Below are 17907 nucleotides of genomic sequence, written 5' to 3' on the forward strand. Positions count from 1 at the left end.
TGGCACATGATAAGGATTCGGCCGATTTCAGTTGCTGCTATTGTTATTATTGTTTTCATTCAAATCTGGAATTAGGACCTCACAGCACATTTTGAAAGTTTTACAGGACAGAAAGTCAAGCTGGAAATTTCTAGTCATGTCCAGCTACAGAGGAAATGCATTCTGATGCTGGGTTTGCATTCTGTCTTTGCAATGTAATCTGCCTCTCAGATTAGGACCCCACAGCCCTATGAAACAAACCAATTACCGATCGACGAGCTGGTCCTTGGCACACACACATCAGCACTGCCCGAGCAGCTCTCTCATTATGTATGACATTCCGCCCCCACACAGATTCAGGTGATTGGAACTACACCCAGGTCACAAATCATCCACGACACGGGAGCCTTGTTGCAAATGAGAACAAGGGTTTGAACCCTTGGAGTGAAAGAACTCTGTCAAGCAAGAGAGATCTCTGGTGAAAGGAAGTGGCCGGCCCAGGAAAGACAGCAGAATTACAGAAAATAGATTTTTTAGAAGAATTTCCTCGCATGCTGCTTCTCAGGGAAACACTGGCGGATGCTAAAAAGGAGTTGTCTTCCCCAAGCTCTGTCAACAGAGGCAAAGAGAAAATTAAGATGATTACATATGTTTAGGGGAAATTAGAGTGTTTTGGCTTGAAGTTTGCTTTCTCTATCAACCATATTAAGCAGGCAATTACTCAACACTCCATTTGGCCTGGAAGATGCTGCCTGAGCATGGAGAATCCTTGTTATAAGCTCCTTTTAAAAATTAAGGCAGCTGAATGACGTGGTTAGGAGCGTAGCCCCGGAGTCAGGCGCGCAGGGGCTCAACGCTCAGCCCCTGGCCTTCGGGCTCATTTCTCCTAGCTGCAGGTTTCTGATTCAGGAAGCGGTGTGCAGTGTTCATATTAGGCGCCCCAATATTTCAGCCCTGCCTCTACGCGCGCCTTTTGCCAGCTAACTGTATTGTATCCCCACTCCTGACTCCCAGCTTGGCATGTAACTTGGATCGCCTATCAGGACGTTAGCAAATGTGATATAAAAGAGAAAATCGAAAACGGTCTACATGACTTGGCTTGCTTGCTTGCTTTTCCCCTCTGTCTTTGCTGTAAGAAGAAGATGCGTAGGCCAGCCTGCTGGATGATGCGGGATATCTGCTTCAGGGCTAAGTTGTCCCAACCATTATAGCTGGGGCTCTCCTCTATCGCCCAGGAGCCAGCTACTCCCCGAGCATACAGGTGGGGCCAGCCAAGATCAGCAGAGCCTCTTAGCTGACCTGGAAGCTGACCACAGATTTATCGGTGAGGCCAGCTGAAATCAGCCCCGCCTAGTCCCAACCAGCTGGACCCCCCACAGACCAATGGGCTAAATAAATGTTTATCGTTTTATGTCGCTGAGTTTCGAAGGCATTTGTTATGCAGCACGGTCCTATCTCTAGGTAATTGACACAGATGCTATTTACTTCACAGGGTTATTTTTGAAAATAAGTAAGTAGATGTCCAGTAAGCCCCGAGCCTAGAACTGGTGTCTAACAAGGAGAGCTGGCTGCAGATGCTGGAGTTGTTACTGCCCCGCGTACTTTCCTGAGATAGCAACCTGTGTTTTGTCTCTAATCCTTCACTAGTTACCTGGTGTGTTCACTACCTCAGGGAAGGGATGTGGCAGAGAACAGTACAGAAATACTCTCTACTTCTCTTTGGCTTTTTTTTTTTCTCCAAAATCCTAAACCGTTCCTAGAGAAACTTAGTGGGTTTGTAACAGAAGTAAAAGAAAAAGGATTTGGCTAGACTTGAGAACAGAGAGTGAGTCTACCTCTACTCTGCTGTCCCACACCCACTCCAGACAAAGAAGGAGATGACGCTTGGGCTGGAGGGAGAGGAGATGGAGGAACGATAGCCGCTCAGCTAACGAAAGCCGGGACCTCGGGGGCGTAACCGGCTCTGGGGTGTCTGGGCAGCCAGGGTACCAGAGGCAGCCTTGCAGGAAGGTGTCTGTGCTCCCAGCGTACCCCAGAGGCCACACGTTGCCCCGTGACTGGTGTGACAGGTGTGTGTCATGGCGACCCCCCGAGGCGAGGCCTCTCGTCCTTCCAAACATTCTGGGCTGACATAATATCTGGATTTCTAGTTCGACTTCGAAGGGAGAGGGCCCTGTGACAAACTGGAGTTCCAACGTCCTGTTCACCCAGCTGAAAATAGAAATGAACTTGAAATCTATAAAAGAAGTGATATTTCTTTTAGATCTTCAGGTTGCTGCCCTAGACTCAGACTTTCTAGGTGACGACGATGATATGATAGTTCTGGCTAATGAGAAAGAACTATTTTTAAGGTCTAAATACCACCAATATCAGTAAGAGAAGTGGAGAGTGTGTGCGGTTAAGGTAGATGACATATCTATCACTAGATGACCTCATCTCCAATAGATCATACCCTAGGAGGGAGAGTAAGGAGGTAAAGCAATTCAGGACAGACTCCGTTATTCTTACATGATTTCCTGGCTGCCTCAGACCCGTGGAGAATGCCTTCCACAGAAGTCACACCCTGGCAATGTGCAGGCTACATGTGGCCAGGAAATGTATTTTCTTTGCCTTGTTCAACGTTTATACACATTTAAAAAAATGTCATCGGCCTTTAAAAATCAAGAAATTAGCCTCTTTTCCAAAGGGATCTGGCTTCTTGTGAAAAGAAGTGAAGGAAAAAAAAAAAAAATAGCATCCCTCACGGCACACTAAACTGGACCTGGGAGCAGCTACTAGAGGCAGAGTGTGCTTCAGTTCGCCAGAGACCCCACTGTCCCCTACATCACGCCACCTAAATGTGGAGGGCCATACCTGTCACCGAGTCTCTGCGGACAGACTCAAACTTCTCTGCACCCAGGATGCATTTAAAGATGGAGACAGAAAAGCTAGGCAAAGTGGGCTCTGCGCTTCCAGCCCACGGCCTCCTTTACCTTTTCTGACTAGATTTTGGGCATTTGATGTTGTGACTCTAAATTTAATCCTTAAGATGATTCAGTGACGGGATGTATATGATTTCGAAAGAGATAAGACGAGATAGAATGTATTGTTTCACGAACGCCTTCACTTAACACACACACACATCTAGGGTATAACAGCTGACGAATTTTTTTATTGTTTTTGTGTAGCTGAAGTATTTTTAATTAAAAAAAAAATTCCCCCCCCCCCACCAAATAGAAATACAGTTTTCCAAGGAGTCCTAGATATTTGCTAAGGGAAAGAGTCTATCACTGGAACTTGAGTAAGATTCTGAAAAGACAGCAAAAATGTTGTGGCAAATAGAAAAAGAAAAAAGGCCATTTTAAAAGGAGTACTATTTGTATCGAATATCATGAGGAAATAAGTACATCATGACAATTTTGTACATCTTCTATGATGTGATTGTCAGTAATGAAGCCCACAGGAGAGTGATACATGTGTGGAGAAAAAGTATCTATTTCACTTATACGGCAAATTATGCAACTCAGAGCGCTAGCACTTGGCAAAATACAAATGTATTTGAATGGAATTCAAATTGTTGCTCTTTGCCTAAGACACAGGATATATCACCAGGGGTCCTGTCTTCGGATTTTTATAAGAGGTAAGAGTTTAAGTAATAGTAGCAGTATTACAAAATTACCTTTAAACACTGAAAACATTTTTACTTTGTTACAGGGTGTAATTTCTACTTTTTCCCTCTAATGGCTCATATACAGAAAATGATACACTAATGCAATTTTTCAAATTTAGTTACCTTTTTTTTGTGTTCTAAAATTATATGTTCTAGTCATTTGCCCTGTTTGTCAGTCTCCAGAATCCATTTATTTCCCTGTTCTTATGGTTCCGTAATTTATCTTCTTGTCACAGAACTTTCACAAACTTTTTTTTTGAGATACAAAATACTTGCAATAAACTCTGACAAAAAATGCTTCCAGTTCAACTTTTGAAATCTTTCAATTATGTTTTGAACGATTATCATACTTTCTAGAGTTACTGTGCTGGGAAATCTCTCGTGGAGTGACATCTTACTAGGTTAGGGGGAAAATTGCCTGAAAAGAGGCTCACTTCAAACCATTTATATTTCTTTGCCTCTTCACGTTTGAATCTATAGATTTATATTCATGCTCAGGCCACGTAGAGAAGAGAAAAAAGGAATGCTGAAACAAGCATGGTACCTGTGGTGGATGGGAAGTTTATCGAAAAGGGGTGTGGGATGGGGAGAAATTGTGCTCTCGAGAGCCTTTGGAGATCAGAGAGAGATGTAAAGAGGGTTTCATCATCAGAGGGGCTTCTTAGAACAAAACACGGCCGTCCCCAACAACTGGACGTGCTCAGCTCAGCTATATCTTCATTACCAGGGGTACGGGGAGGCGGGGTACTCAGCAGACATCCGTGCTAATGGCGGATTGTTCAGTGCGCTCACCTGTGAGGCGGGGGCGTGAAAGCAAGCTTCAAGCAGCCTGCAGACTCATGCTACCCAATGGAAACAGAAAGGGAGCCGCATAAGTAATTTAATTTTTTTTTTCTAGAAGCCACATTAAACAAGTAAACAGTAACAAGCAAAATTAATTTTGGTGCTATATTTTATTTAACTGATAGATCCAAGGTGTTGTCTTTTAAACGTGTAGTTAATAGAACCAATTGTTAGTGAAACCCGTCACGTGCTTATTTTCCATACTCCTAGTATTCACCATTCACAGCTCATCCGGGTTGGGATCGGCGCACGGTAAGGGCTCAGCACCCGTGTGTGGCCGTCACAGCGGGCAGCGGGCTCTGGACTGCCTCCCCGAGGCCGCATTAGAGCCCCTAATGGAAGCTCCCGCAAAGCTCAGCCTCTCCCCACAGCGCGAGTCGGCCTCTGTCACCGAGGCTTATCTGGTTGTGTCTCTCTCACTTGCTTATGTTGGTGATAACTGGCAACAGATCCGTGTGATTCGCTGTTGTAAGGCTAATTTCCGAAACACAGTAGGTGCTTAATAAGCATAACTGAATGAACGAGTGAATGCATTTTCTTTTGCTAAAGATAAACCTCTTGCGGGGGAGAATCTATGTGCAGGGGACTCCCTGGGTACCCCACAGATTTCCCTCTAGCGCAGTTGTCTCACAGATGTTGTCAGCGGGAGCTGCTGGCTGCTCACAACTACCACTCTCCCGAGAACCGACCTCAGAGGCCGACAGGTGCCACCTCACCTGGGCAGCTAAGACACTTCCCCGACTTGTGCACGCAATGACCGACCGACATTGGCATACAAAAGTCTGTCTTCCTCGCCTTAAAGGTGGAAAACTCCCCTGGGGTTGATGCTCCAGAGCCCTTTGCCTGAGGTTCAGGAGAAAGTTAGACTTTACCTGGGACACAGCTTTCCGCAGCCCTGCCCCCACTCCCTTACCTGAGATCACTCCCTCCGTAAATCACCTGCACCCAGCTCCTTGCCTCAGGCTCTGCTTCTGGTGAACCTGACACAAGACGCTGGCATTCTTCTTTTTCTTTTTCATCTTCCCTATTTAACCTCTCGCCATCATTCTTCTTTTTCATCTTCCCTATTTAACCTCTCGCCATCCTACCCCACCGTCTCAAAATTGAAAACCATTCATTTCCTACAAAATCCTTCTCAAAGGCCTTTTCTTACTAACCCTCGAACTATCAATATGCTTCTGCAGAAGAAACATTTACTAGTACAGCAGAAGCCTTCAAAGGCATTTGGCTTCTCTACCTGAATATGTTTTTACCCCATGAATGCACCAATAAGTTCTCCGTGTCGATCAAACGGTTGCTATCAACGGCAGAATCCATGACTGCACAATTCCACAATTCTCCTGAGCGAAAAAGGGGGTAATAATTCTGTCACTCCTCCATGTACCCCGACTGTAACGTGAGTGTGACATGACTTCACGAAAATACGCACGTCTGCTCCTATCTGGCTGTCATTTCAGCTCCTTAGGAACATAGAGACGGGTGGATCGAGGGAAATCTTGGAAAGGTACTGGATTCAGCAGAGAGAACCACACTGAACTGGTTCACAGCTTGGCCGAAACATGAGAACAATGAGCAACTTAGAATCCAGCTGGTGCCCCGAATGCACGTGCTTGTTGTCATGGTGATGGCTCTAAAAAATGGGTGTATTAGTTTATACCCCCCGATGACCGATCAATGCCATTAACTAAGCTTCAGGACTTTTGCGACTTGCTGCTCCCCCTTCTGGGAACATTTTCTCTTAAATATCTGCGTGGCTGGCTCCCACGTACCGCTTGGTTCTGGGCTCAACCCGAAGTTGCCTCCTGCTCCTTGCTCGGATGCGTACGCCGTTTGACAGGCTTCGCAGCACTTCGCGGCAGGCGGGTACCTTGTACGCTCACTTATTGTCTGTCTACCTCGCTGGAAAGTAAGCTCCCTGAGGACAGGCACCTTTTTAAAAAAAAAAAAAAATCCTGTTCACTTCTAAATCCCCAGCGTCCAGAACGGAGCCTGACACATTGTAGGTGTTTGATAACTATTCGTAAAATGAACAAATGAACCGGATTATTTTAGCTAACTCCAAGCCCTTCTTGCCTCTAGAATGGTGAGAAAGTTTCTGTTGCTGAAGCCACCCAGCTCGTGATATCCTTGTTCTGGCGGCCTGGACCAGTAAGATGCTAGATAAATACATGCGGCTGCGTCACCGGCCTTTTCGCATGGCAGTCTTGAGAAACGCACTTAAAAGGACATGCTAAAACCTCAGTCTCGGGGTGTGCCTCGGCTGCGGTGCTGGGAGCTCTCTGGGCAGGAGCCTGGTCTCCCGTGACAGCCCGGCTTGCCCCGATTTCCAGCCGGAAACAGAAGTGCTGGCTGTTCGTCCTGCTGGGAACGGAAGGCTGAGACGCCCTGCACCTTCGCACTCTACGCTGGTGATGGCGAAGGGCTTGGCTTTCTCCTTCCTGTCCCGAGGCAGGTGGCGGGTGGCAGAGGGGCTGAGTGAGGCAGAGCTGGGAGGGAGGGGGAAGTGACCGCACTGGAGCTGTTAGTTATTTCTCTTCCTGAAGACGCTCGGACCCCAGTGGGGGGGAGGGAAGAAATACGTGTGTGACTGTGAGTGTGAGTGAGTATGCACGCACGTGTGTGGGGGGCGGTGCTTCGCGCTCGCCATTTTGACAATAGCAGTATCAGTTCGTGCTTCAAATTTATCCATTCGTCCATTTGTTCATTCACGCCACAGACATTCGTCGACCACTCCTCTTTGCCAGACGCACGGCTCCCCTTTTCCTATCACGGGGAAGTCTCGCGCTGACTCTCAGGCTTTAGGCTTGGAATAACGAAACTATACACGGGCGCTCCCTGGGAGTTTAGTGATTCGCTCAACAAACATTCACGGCATAACTGCTCTGAGCCGGAAACGGTGCCGGGCAGACATGATAATGGTGAGGAAACATTGAAACAAACAGCCATGGCTTCTAAGCGGCTGGAGTGTCCCTTCTGGGGGCCTGGCTGCTGTCACCAACCACGGGAAGAGGAGCAGAACCGCCACCGTGACCTGTGCTACAAAGGAAAAATTGGGGGCCGGGCGAGCATCCTGTGAGGGGGTGGCCAGTCCAGGGGCTGGGGGATGCGCCCCGAGGACATGGGCTTTATGTGGGGGCTGTTGTCGGCCAGGAGAGATTAGGGGGTGGAGGAGGGTTCCATCTACAGAGAGACCCCCAGGTCTACGACTGCAGGGAGCGCTATTCACACTGTGTGCCAGGTGCCCCTAAAATTGTGCGGTGGAGCCTTGAGACGAGTTGAGAGAGGCCAAGGGGTGGGGGTGGGGGAGCAGAAGCTGGAGCAGGGAGAGCAGGCAGAGTCCCGGGGAGTTCCAAAGGGCTTTAAACGAGATTTACATTGAAAAGGGAAGCTCGGGGTTATATGAAGCAGGTATTTATTTGGCAAGAATAGTTTGCCTATGCAAATAAAGACAAGGTGCGCCCACAGCCAAACGCCAGGACAGCTCCCATCCTCCCCTCCATGGTCATTTTCCTTTTGCCATTTTGGGAGAAAAAATGAAAACAACAACATGACATGATGCCCTGTAACGTATTCACAGCGACCATTTACTGTGTTGCCTACATGATCCCTAATTCTGACGAGCGGAAGAGAGGCAGCCTCGTCTCCCTCCACCGCCTGGGTGAGGAAGCAGAGGCTCAGAAAGTTCCAGAGCCGGCTAGTGTAAGGAAGACGGCGGAGCCTCCACAAGCCGAGCCTCTGCATCGCCGGCGGAGCCTCCACAAGCCGAGCCTCTGCATCGCCGGCGGAGCCTCCACAAGCCGAGCCTCTGCATCGCCGGCGGAGCCTCCACAAGCCGAGCCTCTGCATCGCCGGCTTCACGGCCGCCCAGGGATCCCCTGACTATAACGGCGGCAGCCCGCTGGGCTCCCCGTGGCTGGGCGGAACCCCTCATCCACCCCCAGGACGGTCGTTTATTCACTCCTTTCGCGTTCTTCCCTTCCGCAGGGACCCACACTTCTTTATTTTGATCCCAAAGCTCCAGCACGACATGGACTTTGTCCCCCACTCAGAACTCGTCTCCCATGGGCATCTCCCACCCTCGGGTCCCTCCGCGGCCTCGGCACTTCCTACTCTCTCGCCTGGAACATGCTTCATCTCCATCTCATGTGACTCATTTTCTCACCTCATTCTGTTCTGACGACTTAATTAAAATACTTGTGAGCCCTCCCCGCCTTCATTCTCTCTGTCTTTGCCTTGCATTATTATTTTTTTTTTCTTTTTCTGCCATGGTACCAAATAGTACCTAAAAGTAGAGCATTTATTTATGGCCTTCCTCTGTCCTAGTGGGTAAGATCCACAAAAGCAAAAACCTTCCTTAGATCCCCAAATATAGCAGAGGGCTGGACACAGAGCAGGGCTTCCATGAGTACTTGTCGAGTGAATAAATGGGTGAATGAAGAAGCCTGATATGGAAATAGAGACGCGAAAATGCATGAGATTTAGCCCTTGCAAGAATGCATCATCCGGGGCCAAACCATTGAGAATGAATATTTCCACGTGCAAGGAAGGCACTTTAGTGTGTGAAACTCAACTCAGGGCCTCTTCTTGCTCCTCAGACTCAGACTCAAATTGCTGGGCACAATTTTAAAATATCGTAACTCTTACTCGGTGAATGCATGCATCGTTCACGCTTCTGAATTTGCTGCAGGCAAATACATATCCACCCCAGGCACACAGTCATTTAAGCGGAAGTCCCAAATAATCACATCTCTCTTTTACTACCTGCGCTCTGGGGGAATTTAGCAGAAATGGGGTTGTGAAAACTCCAGAGACCGTCCCTGTCTGGGCACCGGCAGCCACTTGGGGAAGTCCTGGAACAGTGAAAAGGGCTGGATAGGGCCAACGCACAAAGAAGTGTTCACTGTGATATGCGTTTTACACCCGGATTTCCTGGGACATCGGCAGGAGGGTCCAGCAAACCCTGTTGGGCCCCATGCTAGCGTGGGGAGCGCAGCAGCAGTCACTGTTTATTAAACGCTTGCTGTCTGCTCGGCCGTTTGCTTTGATCACCTCGTTTCGTCCCCGTAACGTGCCCCCGACGGCGGTCCTGCCGCTATTCATACTTTACAGATGAGGGCCTGGAGTTCAGAGGGTACATGGCATAACCCAGGTTCGACAACGAATAAGGCTCAAGGCCAGGTACGAACAGGTGCGTCTGGCTCCAAAGCCTGGCTTCTGAAGACTTGTCTGAGATTGTCCCCTCGCTGGGTGCTTTGTGCATCCCTGTCCGAGGAGCGTAGGTAGGTAAACTTGAATAATCTCAGGCATAAATGTACGAGAGATTAGGAAAGGAAGAAAGAAGTCTTGGTTCAGATGGGGCCACACGTGTGTCGCCCATGCGAGAAATGTCTGTGGACCTCTTGTTCTGCACCGGGCATTGTGCTGGCGTGGAAGAGCCAACGACGAGTGAGAACCAGATAATTCACACACTCCTGGCCCGGTTCTTGGACCACAGACAGGTCTGGGGGAGGCGGCCTTAGGGGAACACTAATACTGGTCAGTTTGTGACAAGAGGAGGAGGTGGCATTGAAAGCGCTTAAGAGGGGATTAACCTACTCTCCAGAGCTGCCAGCTTTTGACATTGTTCAAAAACACACTCGACGTCGATTCTAGGGCACGTTTTTTTTTTTTTCTGGGTATTATGGCACCTCCTGGGTATAGAGGAATGTTTTATTTGCCTCTTAGATATTCCGAACCTCTCTTCAGTACTTTTGAACAGTTCTATTTACCAAGAGACTTCTATTTACCAAGAGTGTCGCAAATATATGCACAGCCCAGTCGGACACATGCCAGCAAACAGAACAGGCAGGCGACAATCAGGTACATTTCAGATACATGAGTGGCTTATAAATAAACATTTGCTACACCAAACAGAGATAAACAAACAATAAATAAGTGGATTTAATATGGTGAGATACGCAAAACTATTTCAGGGAGATAAACGGCATCGGGATAAAGGATAGCCAAGTATGTAGGGGAACAAATAAACAAAATTCTGAAAGGAAAGACAAGAAAAAAATAGTAAGAAAATTCCCTTCTAGGCGCTGCTGATAACGTCAGCAAGCATCTCTCTCAGCCGGTCTCAGGCTACACCGAGCCCACTAATCTGTTGTAAGCTATATTCTCTGCAGATGGATGTGCTACCAGACAGGACATCGGGACCACCGATTTCTACATCGCTGACACCTGGGTCTGCAGGCTGACTCCCTGGCAAAGAGGGAACCTGAAGTTTCATCGAACACGCAGTCTCACTGCAAGCAATGGCCGACATGCTTAGACCTTGAGTACACCTCAAACTTGCCAACTACGGCACTTGCCACAGTGACTCGTGCATGGCACCCCCTCGCCCTGTCCCTTTCGCAAGCCCAGATATGGGGGTGACAGAGGTCCAATGTCATTAAAATAGAGTAGGCTACTTGCAAGTCCATTCCGATCGCCTCAGTAGAAGGGGATTTATGCGATATCAAAAAGGGACTTCCGGCGAGGGTGCTCCCTCCCTAACGTGGGCGCGAGTTCCACGCCACTGCTGGGCACGGCGAGGCCGGCTTCCTGGGCTGCGGCCTGGGGCATGTGTTTTCTTTCTGCGCCGGGCCCCGCGCATCGAGCCATCGGCCTTGGTTTCAGGGAATAACGGGTAGGTAGTCAGGGCGGTGCGTTCCATCCACTCTCCTTTCAAAGCGCCCGCGGGTGGGCACGGGGTCTGGGCGCACACGTTCCAGCGAGCTGGCCTGCAGGTTGGCGCCAGAATCGCCCTTGGCGGCCCCCTTGAAGCCAGTCGCGCGTGGCCGCCTGACTTGCTATCGCTCCCAGTGACCACTTTCTTTTTCTCCGCCATGGCAATCAATGGCCACGTTTCAAAGGTTGGTGCTTTATCAGTCTGGGCCCAGAGTGAGGATGACAAGGATCAGAGGCCCCGGCAGGAGCACGGAATAAACCTTTGTTATTTTAAGCTGTGGAGATTTGCGAGTCCTGATGGCAAAACCTAGGTTATGCTGATTGATACGCTGAACGGCTCCTCCTAGCCCGCTTTCTGGAAATAACAGATGCTGAGTATATATTTATCGAATGAACGAATGAATGACTTGCTGGGAAATTCCAAGTCTCACGTAGTTACATTATGGAGGTACACTCTTCCTTGCTCAGTGAACTCTGTTACATGATTCCCCTTTATGCCAAAGTATCATCTCAATCTCTTCACGTCTCTGATTGAGCTCAGGCGCCTCTCTTGACTCTTTATCTCCTGCATGGGCTCCTCTTCCTCTTTATTCTCCCTTTTACATAGAGAGATTCGAAAAGCACCCACATGTGTGGGTGGCTTCTAAACCTGCATCTCAGATCCATCTTCTCCCCAAGTCATCTCTTACCTTCAACTGTACGTGATCTCCTTAGTTAGATGTCTGCTGGCATCTGACTTAACACGCCAAAAATGGGGCGCAGCGTCATCTTCCAGAACCACCGACATCTCCCCGAGCCTCTGCCTCCACCTGTGTGTGCCGACGGCACCACCGACCCTCAGGCTCTTTCTGTAGCTTTATTTTAGGGTTTGCAACTGCTCTTCAGGTTTTTATTTTAGTTTTATCTGTCCCTAAACTACAGTATCTCTTGGACTCGCCACGATGGCAACTCCCGCCCCCCCCCCCCCGCGCATTTCCAGTACCCCTCATCTTAGTCCCGATGGTGCTCACAGACATCGATTGACCTTCTGTGCTCATCACGTCACTTTTTACATTTTTTTATTATGTAACTAGATCCTTCTTATAGAACAATGGTTCTCAGCCAGCATGCCACCAAGTATCGATTTTTTTTTTCTTTTAGGATTCTGGATCGAAACCCTCCCTCAGATGGAACATTGTGTCCTGAAGGTCGCGCGGCGAGCGGGCTGGGCTGCGTCACGCGTGGAAATAGGACCGTGGGCGTGAGGGCGAGGTTAGACGGGGACGCACAGACTGGGCTGCGCTTGTTTCATGGGGTCACGACTCGCCCAGGGACAGCTCGGCTGGAGTGGTCACCTCGACCGCCTGCAGAGGCCAGGCCATCCACAGGACTAAGTGAAGGTGACTGTGGGTCACGGTAAACTGAGGGGCGTCTGAATGAGGGGAGCAATACCCACAGCTCCAGGTGGCCATGGTCACATGGAAACATAGGCCTGGTGAGGTGAGATGCTCCAATTTCCCCAAGGAAGCTACAGATAGGGATGTTAGGTGAAAAAAAAAATCAAAATGAGGAAACTAATTTTTAAAATTAAATATAGTGAGGTGATAACAGAATGTTTCTGCGGGCTGGGTTCTGCTTGCGGGCTGTTATTTTGAGATCTCTGGGTCTAAAGAGATGAGAAGAGATGAGATGAGATGATGAGGTCCCGGGACAGAGTCCTCAGGAGCTGGGACATTTACAGGGTCATCTGAGGAAGATCAGGGGAGACGTACGGCCACCGGAGAGGGGAAGGAGCCTGGCGCCAAGTCCCACGACATAGATCAGGAGCGAATTTTAGGACTTAGTGCTCCTGGTTCTCTCGTAATGAGGAAAACAGCAGCCATAACAACCAAAGAGCGATTCTTTTAAAAGGGGAGATGCCGATAGAACATCCTTATAAAGCGGAGACTAAACAGAGGGAAGAATCAAAGGGTTAAGCCCGTTCCGGTGGGATGAGCACCTGAGAAGAGAGGTCACTGGACAGACGACGACGCAATCAGAAAAGCGACCGGCTTGGCCACAGGCCGGTTGAAAGAGCTGCGGTGCGAGGGGGAGGGGAGGGGAGGGGAGGGACTGCGGGCAGGGCCAGGGGCGAGGTGAGAACTTGTTCAAAGAGGGTGGCGACAGAGGACAGGGAGAGGCAAGGGTGGCTCCCACAGGAAGCGTAGATAGAGGCAAAAAACCCCAGAGCGATAGGCGGGCGATACAAAATCGACACAGACACCCCCCCCCCCCCCATGAAATTATTAGTTGACAACAGGTGAGCACTTCTGGGCCCCGTAATTTTCTAAGAACTTACCTCTGACTCATTTAATTTTCACGAAACCCTATGAGTGAGGTACTATATTTACACCCATCTAAGGGGAGGAAACTGAGGTATGGAAGTGCCTTTATGTATTTTAATTATCTATCTATCTATCTATCTATTAAAAACAGATTTAAGAATGTTTGAAAGGAGAGGAGAGAAGTCAGGAGGAAAAAGAGGGCAAGAATTCAGAGGTCTATGAAGTAACTCCAGCTGGAAAAAAGATAATGCGAAAATTCAGATAAATGTCATGAGTCCATTGGGGGAGGGTGTCAAAAAGGACGGCTGAATTTCCTTCAGAGACTACAGGGAATAAAGAGAAAGAAATCAATGGCGTGAAATTATTGGCAAACAGAGACATTGAAGGAAGAGACTTAACAGCCTCTTTGCTTTTGTTCCTTAAATAAATCTCGGTGACTTGGGGCTCCGTTGCTCTCAGGGATGTGACACAGATTCTTGGTTGTGGGAGAACGTCAATTAATCATAAAACAGGTTTGGGATACCGAGGAGAGATTAATCATCTCAGAATAAACCAAGGATGGATTATTTCATGTCTTTGGGTTGTGCTCAAATATGCGTCCAACTCCACCAGAATCCTGGAGCCATATGGAATCCTTTCTGGTGCACCTGGTCACAGAGCCTTCCCAGAAAGGATGCTCGGAAGCTCGTCTCCACTCCTGATGCGCTGAGATAACGCTCAGAACTCGTCGACTGTTTCTGCTGCCCTTGGCTTGGCAAATAACGAATAACGTGTGCCCTCTTCCAACGGGAACTGCAAACACCTAGTGTGCCCCCTCGGAGTGATTTGTTTTTAAAAGTTGCAGGACATGGAATAAGAATACAATCTGTTCATTTAAAAAGGAAATCTGCACCCCCACCGTGTGTATAATTTACATTATCCAGAGCAAGACATACAGCACAGAGGCGGGGGGGGGGGGGGGGGGGGCGGGAGGCTGTCTCCCGCCCCTTGTAAACGTGGTAGCGTTTCCAGTTTCCGTATACAGAGAGACACTAGACTCTGTTGGTTTATTCTAACTCTGCGGGTCTTAAAACGAGTGGGCACAAACACAAGTTGGGATGCTTTTAAAACTGTTCGGTCCTCACCACTGGAATTTCTGATTCAGTCAGAACCAAGGTCTAGAAATCTACATTTTAATCCGGCTCCCCAGGTGAACCTTAAATTATATTTCTAAAAACACTTCTACAAGTCTTGAAGAAATCTTTTCCTGAATTGATTGGTAAAAGGTGCAGGGTCTGGCTTTGAGAAATTAGCATCTGCAAAAGCCACACTTGCCTTAATTGAAGGACAAAGAGACTCAAGTGGATCAGGAGAGAGGAGTTTCTGAAAGAAGATTTCCTCCCAAGAAATTAGAAGAATTTAAATCGACAGATATTAGATGGGGGCTTCTCACAAACCAGAGATGAAGAAGAGGCGAGCTCCCCGCCGCAATCCATAATCTGTTGAGAGCATATGTGTGGTCCACACGTGTGCACACACATATACACACACGATCCACAGTTTTGAGAACTATTTGCCCTGGCTTGCATTTCAGAACTTTGGCTTATTGTCACATGACAGGTCCTGATTTTGGTTAGGAAAATGCAGTCAACAAAAGTATGCTACAAGGGAAACTGAGACTACGAACCGAGTCTGCAGAGAAGGAAGAGACCTTCAGACTACCAGATGCAAATAATGGCTAACAGGTGAGGTTGCATTTATTGTGTGCAAGGCGCTTTTCTCATGGATCCTCACAATAACCCGAGGAAGCGAGTTCTACTATTATATCCATTTTACAGATGGGGAAAGTGAGGCACAAAGAGGTCAGAGTAACTTGCTCAAGGTCATATGGTTAGCATGTGGAGAAGAAGGAACTGAGCCCCCGGGATAGCTCCTAAGTTCATGCTCTCGGCCCCTAGGACATACTTGAAGGCTTCTGAGACTGGTACATGGGGACCAGGGCTTGAAGGGAGAGTGGATTTGGGCAGAGGGAGACCAGTGGGAAGGGGGCCAGGTCACTTGGTTGTCTACAGTCCTGGTCCTGTTCTAGGCACTTAGAATATCGCTGGGAGCAGGGTCTACAGGGAAAAGCAGTAGGGAAGGACGGGTGAGAACTGCCTCTGGGACATTTTAGAATGAGTCAGAAGAGCATGTGGGGTTAATGTCAATGGGTAGCCGAAGGAGATTAGATTAAGACCCTTGGGCATCTGTGGGAGAAGAGAGTTCTCCAAAGTATCTTTAAATCTGTGGTTCTCAACACAGATTTGACCCCTTAGGGGACAGTGGGCCATATCTGGAGACATTTTTGGTTATGAAAATGTTGGGGGGGGTTGAACGCTCCAGCTGTCGAGTGGGCAGAGGCCAGGGATGCTGCTGGTCGTCTCACAATGCACAGGACTGTCTGCACAACAAAGAAGGACCGTGACTCAAGTGTCAGTCATCCTGCTCCGGGTCGAGGTAAAGAAACTTTGCTTTACAGGCTTTTGAGCAAGGAATGCCATGGACAGAGATTAAAAAAAAAAAAAAAAAAAGGCATTGCAAGTTTTGTGAGGTCACAGTAAGGGGCTCAAGGTCTGCAGACATGGGGCGGCTCCAAAGACAAGCTCATGTCATTCTTTCGTCCTTGGGGACGATTTCATCAACTGGAGTGACTCCACTTTGGATACTGCCTCCTAGAATGTAGGAATCTTTAACCAGATGTGACTTCGTCCTTTTGTGTTAGGATATTATTATTCTGCCGGTGTCAATAATTAACCTTTGTCGAATAGGAACTCTTCCCTAGAGAAGACCCTGGCTTCTTTCTCCTGGAAGAGACCTCTGCTTGAAGGATGGGATTCGTCTTCTCCCCAAACATGCACCGAAATGCTAACAGGACCAGGCAACCGTAATTGCTCTGACGCTTTGCATATTTATGTCTGAGACCTTCGCCTGAACTGTTACTTTAAAAAAGAAGGATCAGTTCATCTCTAAAAGGAGGTGATTGATCGCTGCCAGTCGGGCATTCCTTCATTCTTGGCTTCCTCTTAGCCTCCGTAATAAGTTCTTCACGAACACCAGTCTGCTATTAAAGAATAGTATTCATCATAAGCCAAGCAGAGAGGAGGCAGAATTTGATGGGCACAATACCATAATTCAATCCACAGTGTCCTTTTTGTTCAACTCGATCCGCCGTGTCGTTAACATTTGAGAAAAAACACACACAAAGACTTTGGTAAATATTAATCAGAGATGCACGGCTCCTTTCCCCACTCAATTACCCATTACTGGGCACTCCAGGTGATAACGTCCTGCTCAACCTCTTATTTGCTTAAAATGCGAGTGCAAAGTGCTCTCTGTAAATTGCATGTGTTCTCCGCGGCCTAAGTGGCCTGAAACAGTGGGGAGACCTTCGTCCTTTCTTTCCTTGGCCCTCTTTCACTCGGGGTTCTTCCTGGTGTTCTGGCATCTGAGTGTGAGTCCGGCCCCCGGCTTGACTGCTTTTCTGATAGGTTCTAACTTTGGCAGACTTGTTCAGATGACTTGAGACATGCAGAATTAATAGCACGCGCGCCCGACGGTCAACCGGTCCAGCCGCCCACGGATCATGGCACCTCTGCAGGGTGCAATCTCTTTGAACTCGGAAGTCTATTTCCTTCCACTTCAGATCTCATCAGACCATGCAAATTGCCATCAACCTTTCCACACTGGCTGAAGCAGGTCTGAGTCATGGTCTCCCTTATTATCAGCGAAGTCATTAAAAGTCCATCAGATCAATTGGGCTTTGACATAACATTAAAAATGTTCCTGGGTGAAATCTATTTCTCCACTTCTATAACTGGTGTAAGTTCAAAGAGACACTCATAATGAAATCGTGTCCCATCCATGTCAGCTCCACAAGTTAACAATGAATATTAAAACCTAGGTGGCAAGAGCTGGATTCATCACGGAACATCAAAATCTGAACCCAAAAGGCCATGAAAGCCACTAGCTTCATATAAACAGCAAATATTCCATCTGACTATGCAGAGGTAGGAGGCAAATCTTCATCACCTGCTTCCTGGTGAGTCCACCGATGAGTATGAAATTATCGGCAACAGAATAAAGGAGTGAGATGATTTTTAACTAAGTTTGTCATTGTGTTGGAAACTTAACTTATTCTGTACTTCCGTTCCATTCTGTTTCACAACCAGGCTGAATCTCTGCGTTTCCTAGAAATTGGACCAAACGTTTTCCCCAAATGATATCTTCTTGGCTTCTATATGACACTGTGTCTTTCTTCAAAAAAGCAATCAGTACACAGATATGTATTAGGCATTTGGCATATTTTAATTTTGTGAAAGGGCCATTTATGAATTTTTCCTTAAACATACTATCGGAGGGCTTCCCTGCCCCCCCCCCCCCCAAGAAATGCCTGGTTATTTC

At 48.0% G+C, this 17907-nt stretch overlaps 1 protein-coding gene and 1 long non-coding RNA gene across 6 annotated transcripts in view; both read right to left on the reverse strand.

The window, feature by feature from the left end:
* The window catches only part of TSHZ2 (teashirt zinc finger homeobox 2), a 400422-nt gene that overhangs the window by 268144 nt on the left and 114371 nt on the right, over positions 1-17907 (reverse strand). The gene's annotated exons all lie outside the window — the stretch shown is intronic.
* LOC118609969 lies at positions 1704-11302 on the reverse strand. The gene is made up of 2 exons (XR_004953542.1): positions 5545-11302; positions 1704-5504 (listed from the first exon to the last, which is right to left on the reverse strand). It is a non-coding gene; the product is annotated as an uncharacterized LOC118609969 (long non-coding RNA).

Source organism: Rousettus aegyptiacus, unplaced genomic scaffold (assembly GCF_014176215.1).
Source record: "Rousettus aegyptiacus isolate mRouAeg1 unplaced genomic scaffold, mRouAeg1.p scaffold_m13_p_12, whole genome shotgun sequence".
In the NCBI taxonomy this organism is placed as follows: Eukaryota; Metazoa; Chordata; class Mammalia; order Chiroptera; family Pteropodidae; genus Rousettus; species Rousettus aegyptiacus.